This window comes from Protopterus annectens, chromosome 6.part0 (assembly GCF_019279795.1).
Source record: "Protopterus annectens isolate FY-2018-M chromosome 6.part0, PAN1.0, whole genome shotgun sequence".
Lineage (NCBI taxonomy): Eukaryota > Metazoa > Chordata > Ceratodontiformes > Protopteridae > Protopterus > Protopterus annectens.
This window is the reverse complement of record NC_056737.1, coordinates 730,146,383-730,159,174: the sequence shown is the minus strand read 5'-3', so window position 1 is coordinate 730,159,174 and position 12,792 is coordinate 730,146,383. Positions and strand designations below refer to the sequence as shown.

General features: G+C 47.1%; 1 protein-coding gene across 1 annotated transcript in view; it reads left to right on the top strand.

Moving 5' to 3' along the window:
- The window catches only part of LOC122803889 (probable serine/threonine-protein kinase kinX), a 654,852-nt gene that overhangs the window by 129,704 nt on the left and 512,356 nt on the right, over positions 1–12,792 (top strand). Inside the window, exon 4 of the mRNA XM_044073571.1 lies at positions 7,675–7,752. The gene's annotated coding sequence lies outside the window, so the exon portion shown is untranslated. The remainder of the gene's footprint in view (positions 1–7,674; positions 7,753–12,792) is intronic.

The window sequence follows — 12,792 nt, the reverse complement described above, 5'->3', positions numbered from 1 at the left end:
GCTGAGTTTAAGGCTATATTTTCAAAATGTACTGAGTGTGGCCACAAGCTTTCCCCAGCTGATGGCCACACTCAGTGCATTTTATGTCTGGGGGCAGTACATTTGTCGGAGGCCTGCCAAATTTGTGCGGCCTTCAACCCTCGGGCACTTAGGGACAGGAAGAACAAGCTGATCCTTGCAGGAAAACTCCCTCAGTAATCTGCTTCTTCTTCCTCTCCCAGCCGGGTTCAAGCTACTCCTGTAGCTTCGGTGCCGGCTACTCCCTTAGCTGTACCCGGGACTCAACCTCCCTTATCGGGTACTAGCTCTGTGGAGTCTGGTTCTTCTTCCCACAGGGAGAAGAAGAAACATAGAGAGAGAGGGCCATACTTCAAAGAGGCGGGCCAAGTCACATCCCTCGGCTCCGCCTGAAAAGATTCTGAAGTCCCCTGAGTGGGTCTCCGGATCCTTGTCCTCTCGGCTCCGTTCACCTTCCTTTTCTCCGGAGCCGGAGGAGGAGGATGGGTCTCCCTCGAGGTCTTCGTGGCGGCCCTCCCAGCCTGCCTCGACTACCTCCTCGCGGTCTACTAGAACCATCTCTGAAACGGACATGGATCGGATGATGCAAAGATTTTTACAGACCCAGATGCAGATGGGGATGCTCTTGCCTCCCCCCCCCCCCCCTGGGAGGGAGTGCAGCCCCCATTTTTGCCCCGATCACTCCTTCTCCGACCCGTTATTGGGTCTCGGAGTTGTCGGATCCAGGCCCTTTCTGATCCGGGGATACGTCGGCACCGACAGGGATAGTGTCTTCGACGCCGACTATACCTTCGAGCTTGTTGGATCCAAGCTCTCGGGGCCGAGGGTTGAGCATCGGATCCGAGGGGGTGGTTGTGTCTTCGGCGCCGATTGGAGCGGAGCACACCACTACCTTGGGTCCGATTGCTTCGGCTCCGGCCCTGATCCTATCCTCGGAACCGAGGAGGTTGCTTTCTCAGGCTGGTGACAGTGCCTCTCCCTCGGCTTTTGAGGTAGTGGAGAGGGTACTGTCGAGGTCATCCAGGTCCCCGACCGGGCCTTTGGATCCACCCGTGCCCCCACTGTATCAGGGTCTGTCTTCGATCATCCATCCATCTGGACAGCCTGCCCAAAGCCTCCAGTTAGTTCCTAGGGAGGAACACCACCCGGTGGACGAGCCCTCTTCGGACAGCCCCGCCGAAGAGGTGCCTCGGAAGCACCAGTGCAAAAGGAGGCACCTGGACCCCCCCCGAGTCCATTACCACGGATAAGGATTTGGATGATACGGAGGGTTCCCCAAGATCTCCCCCTGAAGATTTGGAGACATCATGGAAATGTTGCGTATAAGAGGGGGGTGGTCTGCCCAAAAGCCCTCCCTGGACGAGTCCGTATTTCTGGAGGCCTTTGAGGCAGGCCCATCTACCTCCTGGGTGTCCCCCCCAGCCGACCCCTTGGTGGACCTAATTACCACCAGGGCTTGGAAGGAGCCCGACACCGTGGAGCCTATCCCTAGACGCCCAGATAAGGTCCTCAGCCCTCCCTCTGATGGACCTTCTTGGTCCAAAGGCGCGCCGGTTGATACTATGTTGGTGGCGGCGGCCACCAAGAAAGAACTTGCCCAAGAAAGTTCTTCGGTCCATCCGCCAGACAAGGAGTCCCGGGCTTTGGACCGTATTGGGAAGCGGATGTTTGCTTCAGTGACCTTTGCCATAACTACATGGCACACACTATCAGGCTACAGCGTGACGTAAAGAATACGCTGCAGCCCCTCTGGAGTCCATGTCGGTCCCAGACAAAAAGGTTTTTGAGACTCGAATGGCCACTCTAAAGTCCATATCAAATGCATCTATGCGGCTTCTTTCCCATGCCACAGAAGGAGCCGCTAGAGCTAGCGGAGCGGGAGTAGTCTTGCGACAGCACTCCTGGCTCCGCCTTTGCGACTTCACTGATCCCTTCAAGGCGTCCTTCGCGAACGCCCCTTACGGTGGTTCAGCCTTATTTGGCTCATCAGTTCGCGACATGCTAGTCCAAAGCGTAAAAGATGGGAAGATGCTGTTGGCCGTCAGAGTCCGCTTCTCTAACCCCCAAAGATCTTTCTCCAGGAATCAAAGGGGGCAAAAGAAGCTGTGGTTCCGTAAATCTCAGCATTCCCATCCTGCTGCGGACAACTCGTCCTCTAGAGGCAGAGGAGGACAAGGTGGACGCCGGCCCAGAGGCAGAGGAGGCCCGCGTAACTTCGGGTCTAGAGAACCTTTCTCGGAGGGACCCGCGCAACAGCCCTGAGGGCTTGCCCGACTGTCCCTCTCTGGAGGCAGTCGGGGGGCGATTATCGGAGCACCTGTCAAATTGGGAGTCCATTACAAACGATCGATGGGTGCTCCGGATAATATCCAGAGGTTACATGATACCGTTCTCGCCCCCCCCCCCCCCAAACTCAAACATCTCCCCGATGTTCCACCCCATCAAAGGGAGTCTGTAACTCAAGAGATTTCGGAGTTGCTAAGAAAAAGAGCCATCCAGCCCGTCCCCCCAGATCAGTCTGGATTGGGTTATTACTCCAGGTTCTTCTTAGTGCCAAAGAAAACGGGGGACCTCAGACCCATTCTAGACCTTTCGTCCCTGAACCTGTTCATACCCAAGGAAAAGTTCCAGATGGTCACCCTCCAATCTATTCCCCCCCCCCCTTCTGCAGGAGAACGACTGGATGTGCTCGATGGACCTCAAAGATGCGTACTACCATATACTAATGGACAGACGATCCAGGAGGTTCCTCCGCTTCCGGCTAGGAGCCAGTCATTATCAGTTCAGGGTTCTTCCATTTGGCCTAACCTCAGCCCCCAGAGTGTTTACCAAAGTCATGGCAGTGGTTGCAGCCCACCTGAGACTCCAGGGCATTCAAGTGTTCCCTTACCTGGACGACTGGCTCCTCACCGCCCCCAACAAGCATCTACTGCTTACGGCGAGAGATTACGCCCTATCTCTGTTTGGTCATTTCAGTGAATCTAAAGAAATCCTGCCTGTGCCCCACTCAAGCCCTAGAATTCATAGGGGCCAGGTTGGATACTCGAATCTCCAGAGTGGTTCTGACACCGGTCAGGCTGAACAGTTTGTCTCGCCAAATCTTGGACATTCTTCGGAGCCCCGCTCCTCCAGCAGAATTAGTCCTGAGGGCGTTAGGGTCTATGTCGGCAGCGATCGGCCTTTCTCTCCATACCCATTTGCGAATGCAAGTGTTACAATGGACTCTCCAGGTCCAATGGTCACTATCGGTCCATTCCTTGGACACGCCGATTCCTCTGAGCAGGGCATGCAGGGACTCCCTACTTTGGTGGTTACAGGCCCAGGAACTCAAAGAAGGGAGACCCTTTGTGATTCCCCCAGTCAAAGCCACATTGACCACGGACGCTTCCTGCCTCGGGTGGGGCGGGCATTACGCAGGCAAGTCCGTCCAAGGCACGTGGACTTCTCTAGAGACTGCATTGCATATCAACGTCCTAGAGATGAGGGCAATGCTGTTGGCGTTGCAAGCTCTCCATCACCTTCTACCTCTGGGGACTATTGCAATCCAGACGGACAACATGTCCGTTGTCTGGTATATAAGCAAACAGGGAGGGACCAGGTCTTACCCCCTGTGTCAAGAAGCCATGAGAGTGTGGGAATGGGCTATTTCCACCAACCGCTTTCTGATAGCAACGCACATTCCGGGGCGGTCCAACATATTAGCGGACAACTTAAGTCTGGTATTTCTCAACCCTTACGAGTGGTCTCTGAATCCCTCTGTCGCGAAGCAGATATTCGTCAAATGGAGTCAACCTCGCTGCGACCTTTTTGCCTCTCCCCTAAACTCAAAATGCAGCGATTACTTCGCGATAGTTCCCCCCAGAGGGGAATTCCCCAGGGACGCTCTGGTTCATGCTTGGCCGCCCGGTCTCCTTTATGCATATCCTCCTCTTCCTCTGACGACGAAATTCATCCAGAAAGCCTGTCGGTTGGGGAGCAGAGTGATTCTCATTGCCTCATTCTGGCCTCGACAAGTCTGGTTCCCCTTTCTGCAGTCTCACAGTGTGGCACCCCCATGGATTCTGGATCCCAGACCAGACCTAATCTCGCATCCAACGAGATGCCACACTCCGAACCTGGTCAACCTCAGGCTCACGGCCTGGTTGATCCAGTTCCGTTAATGGCAAGGACTCCCAGTATCTCGTCCCTGGTTAAGGCCATTCTGGTGGCAGCTCATAAGCCATCCACCAGAAAGCTCTACAACAGTAAATGGAAACGCTTTTCCATCTGGGCAAAGGATAAGGACTTGGATCCCTTTACGGTTCTTATTCCCACTATCCTGGACTTCCTATCCCTCCTTTTTAGGCAGGGAGCTAGTGCGTCCACCATTAAAGTCCAACTTGCAGCCATCTCTCATTATCATGTGGGGGATGGCGTAAATTCTTTGGCGTCAGCAAAGATATGCAAAGCTTTCTTAAAAGGCGTGTTTCTCTTAAAGCCTCCCATTAAGCCGGCTATTCCTCCATGGGATCTTACCTTGGTTTTACAAGCATTAACAAGACCACCTTTCGAACCAGCGGCCTCAGTGCCTTTAAAATTCTTATCTTGGAAAATGGCCTTCTTGGTTGCTATTACCTCAGCCAAGCGGGTATCAGAGTTGCAGGCCTTGTGCGTTAAGTATCCATACCTTATTTTTCACAAAGATAGGGTGGCCCTCAGGACTAATCCTTCTTTTCTACCTAAGGTAGCCACAGAGACTAACATTAATCAGTCTATTAACCTCCCTGTTTTCTTCCCGAGTTTCCAAAACAAAGGTGAATACATATTGCACAATTTGGATGTGCACAGACAACTACGTTTTTACTTGCGTAGGACTAAAGATTTTCGCAAGTCAGACCAGTTGTTTGTTTCTTATGCTAAGTCAGCCATGGGCAAACCAATTTCTAAGGTGACAGTGGCAAATTGGATCTCTCAATGTATTAGACAAGCATACATTTCAACTGGGAAGCCAGCTCCGGTTGCCGTTCGGGCGCATTCTACTAGATCTGTGGCTACCTCAACAGCTTTTTGGTCTAGAGTTCCAGTAAGACTATATTTGTTCAGCAGCTACCTGGTCTTCTTCCCATACGTTCATTTCTCATTACAAGCTGGACATGATCTCCGGAAGTAGGGCTTCCTTTGGCTCCGCGGTGCTTCGGAATATCCTTCCGTAGGGACCACCCAGGGCCTTTAGGTAAGCTGGGGACTCTGTCCCACAGGTTGCAGATCAAATGAAGTAACTACTTCAGATAAAGAAGTTATGTACTCACCATAACGTTCCATCTGAGTAGATACTTCATTTGTCTGCAACCAACCCCCCCCCCCCCGCCATCCCCCGAACCTCGGTAAGGTATTGTCCTTTGGAGAATTTCTTCTCCGTCTTTAGCCTATAGGGCAAAATAACCGATCTGAGGTAATGTGGTTGGTAGTACGGGATTATGGGTAGGGGAGGAGCTAGGAGCTCGGATCTTGAAGCTTGGAAAGCTGCCGGTTCGGATCCGAGGTCGGATCCGACTCCCACAGGTTGCAGACAAATGAAGTATCTACTCAGATGGAACGTTATGGTGAGTACATAACTTCTTTTTTCCAATTTGCACAATGGTTCACAAGGCACACCAGTAATGTCCACTCAGCTTTGCAAAACCTTTCTTAAAGGGGTGTTTCTCAGTAGACCTCCACTCAAACGCCCTTTAGAAACCTGGAATTTATCTCTTGTACTGCAGGCCTTGTCTCAGCCCCTCTTTGAACCTGCTGCCAAATGCAATATCAAATTTTTGTCTTGGAAATCTCTCTTTCTGGTGGCTGTCACTTCTGCCGGAAAGATTTCAGAACTACAGGCCCTGTGTGTTAAGAGGCCTTACCTCATATTTCATAAAGACAGAGCATCTCTACGCACTAATCCATCCTTCCTTCCCAAAGTGGTATCTGAATTCTCTATGAACCAGTCAATTGAAGTCCGTGTTTTTTCTCCAACTTTTCTAACAAAGGTGAATACTGCCTACATTCTTTGGATGTACATAGGCAATTAAGTTTCTACCTGGACAGGACAAAATCTTTTCTCAAGTCTGACCCACTTTTTATTTGTTTCTCTGGTCCCAGAATGGGAAATGATGTTTCTAAAGTCACTTTGTCTAAGTGGCGCAGAGATTGTATATCCTTTTCATATTCATGTGCTAATGAAATCAGACCTCACACTATCAGAGCTCATTCAACTAGGGCTTATACCTTCCTTGGTAGCCTTCCGTTCTAAAGCCTCTATGGATATCTGTGCTGCAGCCATTTGGGCTAAACCACACACTTTCATCAAGCATTATAAATTGGATGTGATTTCCAGAGGAAGAATTACCTTTGGCTATATGGTGCTCAGGAATTTTCTGCCATAAGGACCACCCAGGTATATCAGGTAGCCTGGGATTCTGTCCCATCAGTGATGAATAGGAAGAAGATTAACCACATTAGATAAAGTTCCATCTATGTTGTTGATCTTCTTCCATTCATCATATCCCTCTCTCCATCCCCCTCCATAGGGCTCCTGGCGGATCTTATGGGTCCTGGTAGTGTCTCAGGGTTTTTCTTTGCATAGAAATGGCCTCTGCTGCTATCTATTGTCTTTTGCAAACTCGATCTGAGGTAATGGGGAGAAGGACATTGTGAGTAGCAGCTTTGCTCAAGAGTTTTTTGGTGTACGCAAGCTTGGTATTTGGCCAACACTGTTTCGAGGGCTCAGAACTGAACCCATCAGTGATGAATGAAAGAAGATCAACAACACAGATGGAATGTTATGGTAAGACATAACTTCTTTTTTCTTCTGAGAATACTGGCAGCAAACTTGATCTGAGGTATCTGAGAGAAGCTAGGCAATTCGGCTAGCTTGTAATCATTAGCTGGCTGACAGATCAGTCTGTTCCGAGCTCAGAACAGACCCGTCGGCTTTGATGAAGACCAAACAGACTTCAGATCTATGGATTTCATTCTCAGCCCAGACAGAATATGGAAAACAAAGGATCAAAAAAATATGTATATACATTACAGTAATGCTGAATCTACAATACTGACAAAAGTAATCCCTATTTACAATATGGAAAGGAATAGTCACAGCAGTGTAGCAGTTTACAAAAATGTTATGTACGGTCCAGTCAGCCTGCAAACTGATCTACATATTTATATATATAAAAAAAAACGGTAATCCTTAGCTTGCTGACAGCCGAGTCTGTTCCAAGCACGGAACAGAGACTCTCACGTTTTGATAGACTGAAGCAGACTACACAGATGGAATGTTATGATGAGTACATAACTTTTTAAAATGTTTTTTACTTTGATTTAACTGGGTTAATAGTTACAAGGTCCTTGTATTCCACAGTTACTGTCTTGCTTTAGCATTGGTATTCTCTACTTGGTAATTTATGCATTTAAGCTATCATTTATTTGCCATGTAGTATGCTATTGTTAGTAGATTATTGCTTTAAGGTGCTCTCATAATCATTGTCTTGACTGTCTTGGAGAGTATTAATGTAAGTAAAAGGTGGTTACTATTAGGAACATTTTTCCCTGGGCCACTATGAAAAGTTGTCTTTGCTCAGTTGGATGCATTGAGTAAGAAAATAAAGTACTGATTTGCTTATTTATTCTCTGTTCTAGCAACTAATCCTGAAGTTCTGCATTCAAGATTAACTAGAGCCACAGCTTCATTTGCAGCGAAAGTGCAGCCAAAAGCAAGTAAGTGTTTGATCTTGAAGTTAGAAAAAATCTGTATGCAAGTACGAGAGAGAATTGCCTTAAAGATCATATGTATATGGAGATTTTTTTGCTGTCATTTTAAATGGAAGTGCCCTTATTAGGAGGCTTGCATTCAGGGAAGAAGTCTTTATGTAGCCATTTGAATTCTTAAAGCTAACTTTTACGTGATGGAAGCCTTATGTGGTGCTTGCATTTGTGTTCCAGGGTAAAATAACTCCATGAACCTGCATCCTAATGACTTTCTAATATATAGCACATGTAGTCTCTTTCCCCTCTATGCATTTTTCGGTATTTAATTACTTTGAATTATATTAATGCTAACTTTTTTTATACAAGAAGGCTGCATGATATGATCTTTGAACCAAAAATGGAAATGCTCACACACAAAATTATCTGATGTCAGTTTTTCATCTTTCCTCAACGTATGGGTTTGCATTCAATACTCATTATTTTAGTTTGTGGTCACAAACTCTCAAGCTCCTTCCCTACACATAACGCACCACCGGTAACATCCCCCTTGATCTTGTTTGCTGCTTTAGAGTTCAGATGTGGTTGCCTTCAGCTCTCGAGTTTTCTGTGAAAGTAAGTTTTTTATTTTTTCTTTCTATTGTTGTAAATCACAATTTCTTCTATTTTAACCTGGTCTAGTTTATCGTCTTTCTCCCTTCTAGGAAAAATCTCCTTCCCTTTACCTTTTGAACTGTTTTATAACTAATACAGAAAATCTAAAATGGAGTAAAATCCCAAAGCTTTTTTGTCTTTTACCAGCTCTTTTTCTCCATTATTGTGGCAATTTATTTTACATGAAATGAGACGTAGAGGAGCTCTCTGAGCATGTAGCCCAGGCTGGTATGACCCTGACCTTGAGTAGCATCTTACCCTCACCAAGAATGATGCCACAATATGAAGACAAGATGATCAATTTCAACAATTGGCTTAAGTATTGGTGTCATTCAAAGGGGATCCAATGCCTGTCAGCCTGGGATGACATGCTCGACAAGCCACGATGCTTCGCTAGGGACGGCTTGCACCTGTGCTGGGCTTTCGGATATTGGCAAAGGTTCTTGCCACCCCCATAGTGCCTTTTTTAGGCAAGGCTCAAAAGACAAACCCACCTCCAAGGGATAAGAACCTAAGAGTAATACTACTCAACGCCAGAAGTCTAAGCCTCAAGATGCACGCACTCTAAACTCTCCTTAGCATGGAGAACATCGATATCTGTGCAGTAACAGAAACCTGGTTCAAGGCTTCCGAGAGCACCCCAGCACTACCAAGTTATACCTCATACCATGCTTTTCGGCCCCAAAACTTGGACCGAACCGCAAAAAGAGGGGGAGTATCAATATTCGTCAAAGATACCCACACCTCCAGGTTGGTGGCACAGCATGAAGCATCAGAGACTATCCATGTGCAACTAACAGTGGGTAAAACTGCCTTCCAGTTTATAGCCTTCTACAGACCACTCTCCCAAACCCAGGAATCTCACTCAGCCTTCCTGAAAACACTGGAAAATATGAAGGTCTCTCCAAACACCATTATATTGGGCAACTTCAACTACCCAAACATAGACTGGGAGCATTACTCTAGCTCCAACTCCCTAGCCCAAAGGTTCCTAGAATTTATGAACTCAAATGCTATGGAACAACTTGTTACCACTCCCACAAGAGGGGAAAACATACTGGACCTGATCATCACCAACATGGGGGCTCTATGCTCCAGACCAGAAGTGTATCCCTCACTGGTAAGATCAGACCATAAACTAATCTCACTGGATATTCACATCCCGACCCCACCCCCTGCCCAGAAAACCACAGTGAAACGCTTCTCTAAAGCAAATTTCTCACTCCTCAAAACCGAGGTGGAATCCTTCAAAGGCCCCGGGCCTGTGGAAAATACGGCCCAGACCGCAGAATCCTTTATTAAACGCATTCTATGAACACCTTCAGGAATGCATGGATCATGCAATCCCAAATAAAACCAAGACCCAATCCTCCAAAGGCAGGCGTCCTGTCTGGTGGACCCCAGCCATAAACACATTGTACAATAGAAGGAGGAAGCTACTACATGATGGAGCAAAATCCCCAAAAGGGAAGGCATCTCTGATCAGTATTAGCAAAAAACTACGGGCACTCATAAAATCGTCTAAGGCCAGCTTCGAGAGAAAAATTGCACAGGACACTAAGGATAATCACAAGGCTTTCTTTAGTTATGTTAGGAACCTGGGTGGGAATTCCCAGATATGCTCAGAATTAGTCCAAAATGACAAAAAATACACCAAACCCACAGACATTGCCAACATCCTAGCTGACAGGTTCAGCGCAAACCCCCCACCAAAAGGGCAAATATCTATCCCAGCAGAGTTCTGCCCCCTGACATCTCAGATGCTCAGGTAAGAGCCACCCTCTCCAAAGCAAAAAACACAGCATCAATGGGACCAGACGGTGCCCCGGGCTGCGTCCTACATGAACTCCAAGAAGAGCTAAACCCAAACATAAAACTACTGTTCAATCTCAGCCTTACTACAGGATATGTACCCAAAGATCTCAGCCTTACTACAGGATATGTACCCAAAGAGTGGCGTACAGCAACAGTGGTCCCTCTCCACAAATGTGGTGCCTCAACGGATCCTGGAAACTATTACCCCATAAGCCTGACTAGCTTGGTCTGCAAAGCTATGGAAAGGATCATCATGGACCTCATAAATAAAGATATTGGGGACCTACAGACACTGTATCCTACCCAGTTCGGCTTTAATGGCAAATCCTGCCTCTTAAACCTGGTCGATTTCTTTGAAACAGTCACCAAGGCCATTGAAGAGGGGAAGGTGGTCCACACAGCCTACCTGGACCTTGCAAAAGCCTTCAATACAATACCCCACTCTGGCATTATAGATAAGCTCACCAGCTTAAATATAAACCCCTATGTCACTAGATGGGTTGCAAACTGGGTCAAGGACAGAACCCACATGGTTAGAATTGCTGGAGCCATGTCAAACTCCAAACCAGTTACAAGGCTCAGTCCTGGGACCTCTCTTGTTCGGTATATATTTCTCGAAGGTACAGGCCAACACGGAAGGACTGTGGCTGACCAAGTTCGCAGATGACTGCAAACTAGGCACCATAATCGACTCTCCAGCCGACACAAGCATCCTACAAAAGGTCCTCATAGAAACAGACAACTGGTGCCAGAGCCATGGCCTCAAGCTAAACGCCAAAAAGTGTATAGTTATCCCCTTTGGCAAACACGAAGTGCCCACAAATTACCACATAGGTGGTAATCCATTAAGTACGGAAGACGTAATTAGGGACCTGGGGACCCAAGTTGATAGCAATCTCTCATTTGAAAAACCACGCCAAAAGTGGTTAGAAAAACATTTTATATAGCCCAACTAATCATGAAGGGATTCGCATCTAGATCAGGGGAGGTCATTGTGCCTCTTTACTCATCCCTCATCGGGCCCATAATAGAGTACAATGCCCCTTTTGGGATGTACCTTACCAGACACCTGCAGCAACTGGAAAGACCCCAAAAGTACCTTACCAAGAGGATCAAAGAGCTCAAATAGATGCCATATGCTGCCCGGTTAAAGAAACTCAAGCTCTACTCAATGGCATACCACCTGCTCAGAGGTGATCTGTGCCTGACGTATAAAGCCATGTCCAACCCGGATTTAATGGACATGCTGCACCTCAGAAAATCCAAATCCCATCGAGCTACGCGCTCGAGAGACTCTCAGCACTGAAATAAATAGGACATGCTGGAGGGACAGATTCATAACCCAGAGGCTCCCTTCACTCTGGAATAAAATCCCAGTCCAGGTTAGGCAGAGACCCTCATTGACTCTCTTCAAGAGGAATCTTGATGAGTGGATGGGAGATCGTAGGTTTACCCCAGGTGTCACTTCTGTGTCACTGTTAGACAGAGGCACAGTATACTAACCTCGAAAAAGGGCGTAGCAAAATTCATTTAAAATGGGTGGTGAAAGCCAAACACTCTAGCTAGGCTTATAAATGCCCTAGGGCAGGTAGCCTAGTATGAACCTATGAACAGCTTTATTTTTCTGTTTTGGTATTAGTGTTTTATTACTATTGGTTATTTATTTTATATACAAGATATATTGTAGTTCTTTAAATTCCATTCCTGCAATCTTAGTTTATATTGTTTAGGACTACAGTTTTTATCACGCGTTTCTGCAGACAACAAAGAATAAACTGAATTGCTGTGTAAGAGTAAGATGGAGTGAGCCCTCTGAAACTGGAAACACTTCCTCCTCAGTTTACATAAGCAAATAAGACTTCTTGTGAAGTTCTGCAAAGCAAACTGAGTCCAAGTTAGCTTCCTCAACAAAGGACATCCACAAGGTATTCTATAGTTGCATCCATAACCTAAAAGGAAAGGCCCAGATTTGTGCAGAACTGGTAGTTAATGATACCACATATACAGAGCCTGTGGGCATAGCTAACCTGTTGGCCAATAGGTTCTTTCCAAACTTCACTCCCCTGTTCCTGCCACACGTATCCCATGACATCTCTACCACCTGTCTCCTACCTTATATCTCTAAAGTGCAGGTCGTAGATGCCTTCTCAAAGGCCAAAAACAGCGTCTATGGGACCTGATAACATCCCAGGCTGCGTTCTACATGGGTGCCAACATGAATTAGCTACACCACTGAGTACTCTCTTCAATCCTAGTCTAAGCACTGACTTCATACCAGCTGAATAAAAAACAGCCACCATTATTCCCTTGCACAAAGGTGGCGCTTCCTGTGAACCTAGGAACTATATACCTATTAGCCTAACTAGTCTTATCTGCAAGGCCATGGAGCAAGTCATCGTGAACCTCATCAATAAAGATATAGATAATCTCAAAACACTTGCCCTTATTCAGTTTGAATTTGTCACAGGGAGATCATGCCTGTTAAACCTGGTGGACTTCTTTGAGACGGTCTTCAAGGCCCCGGACGAGAGGAAATCTGTGCATACAGCCTACCTGGACTTAGCCTAGGTGTTGTACACTATC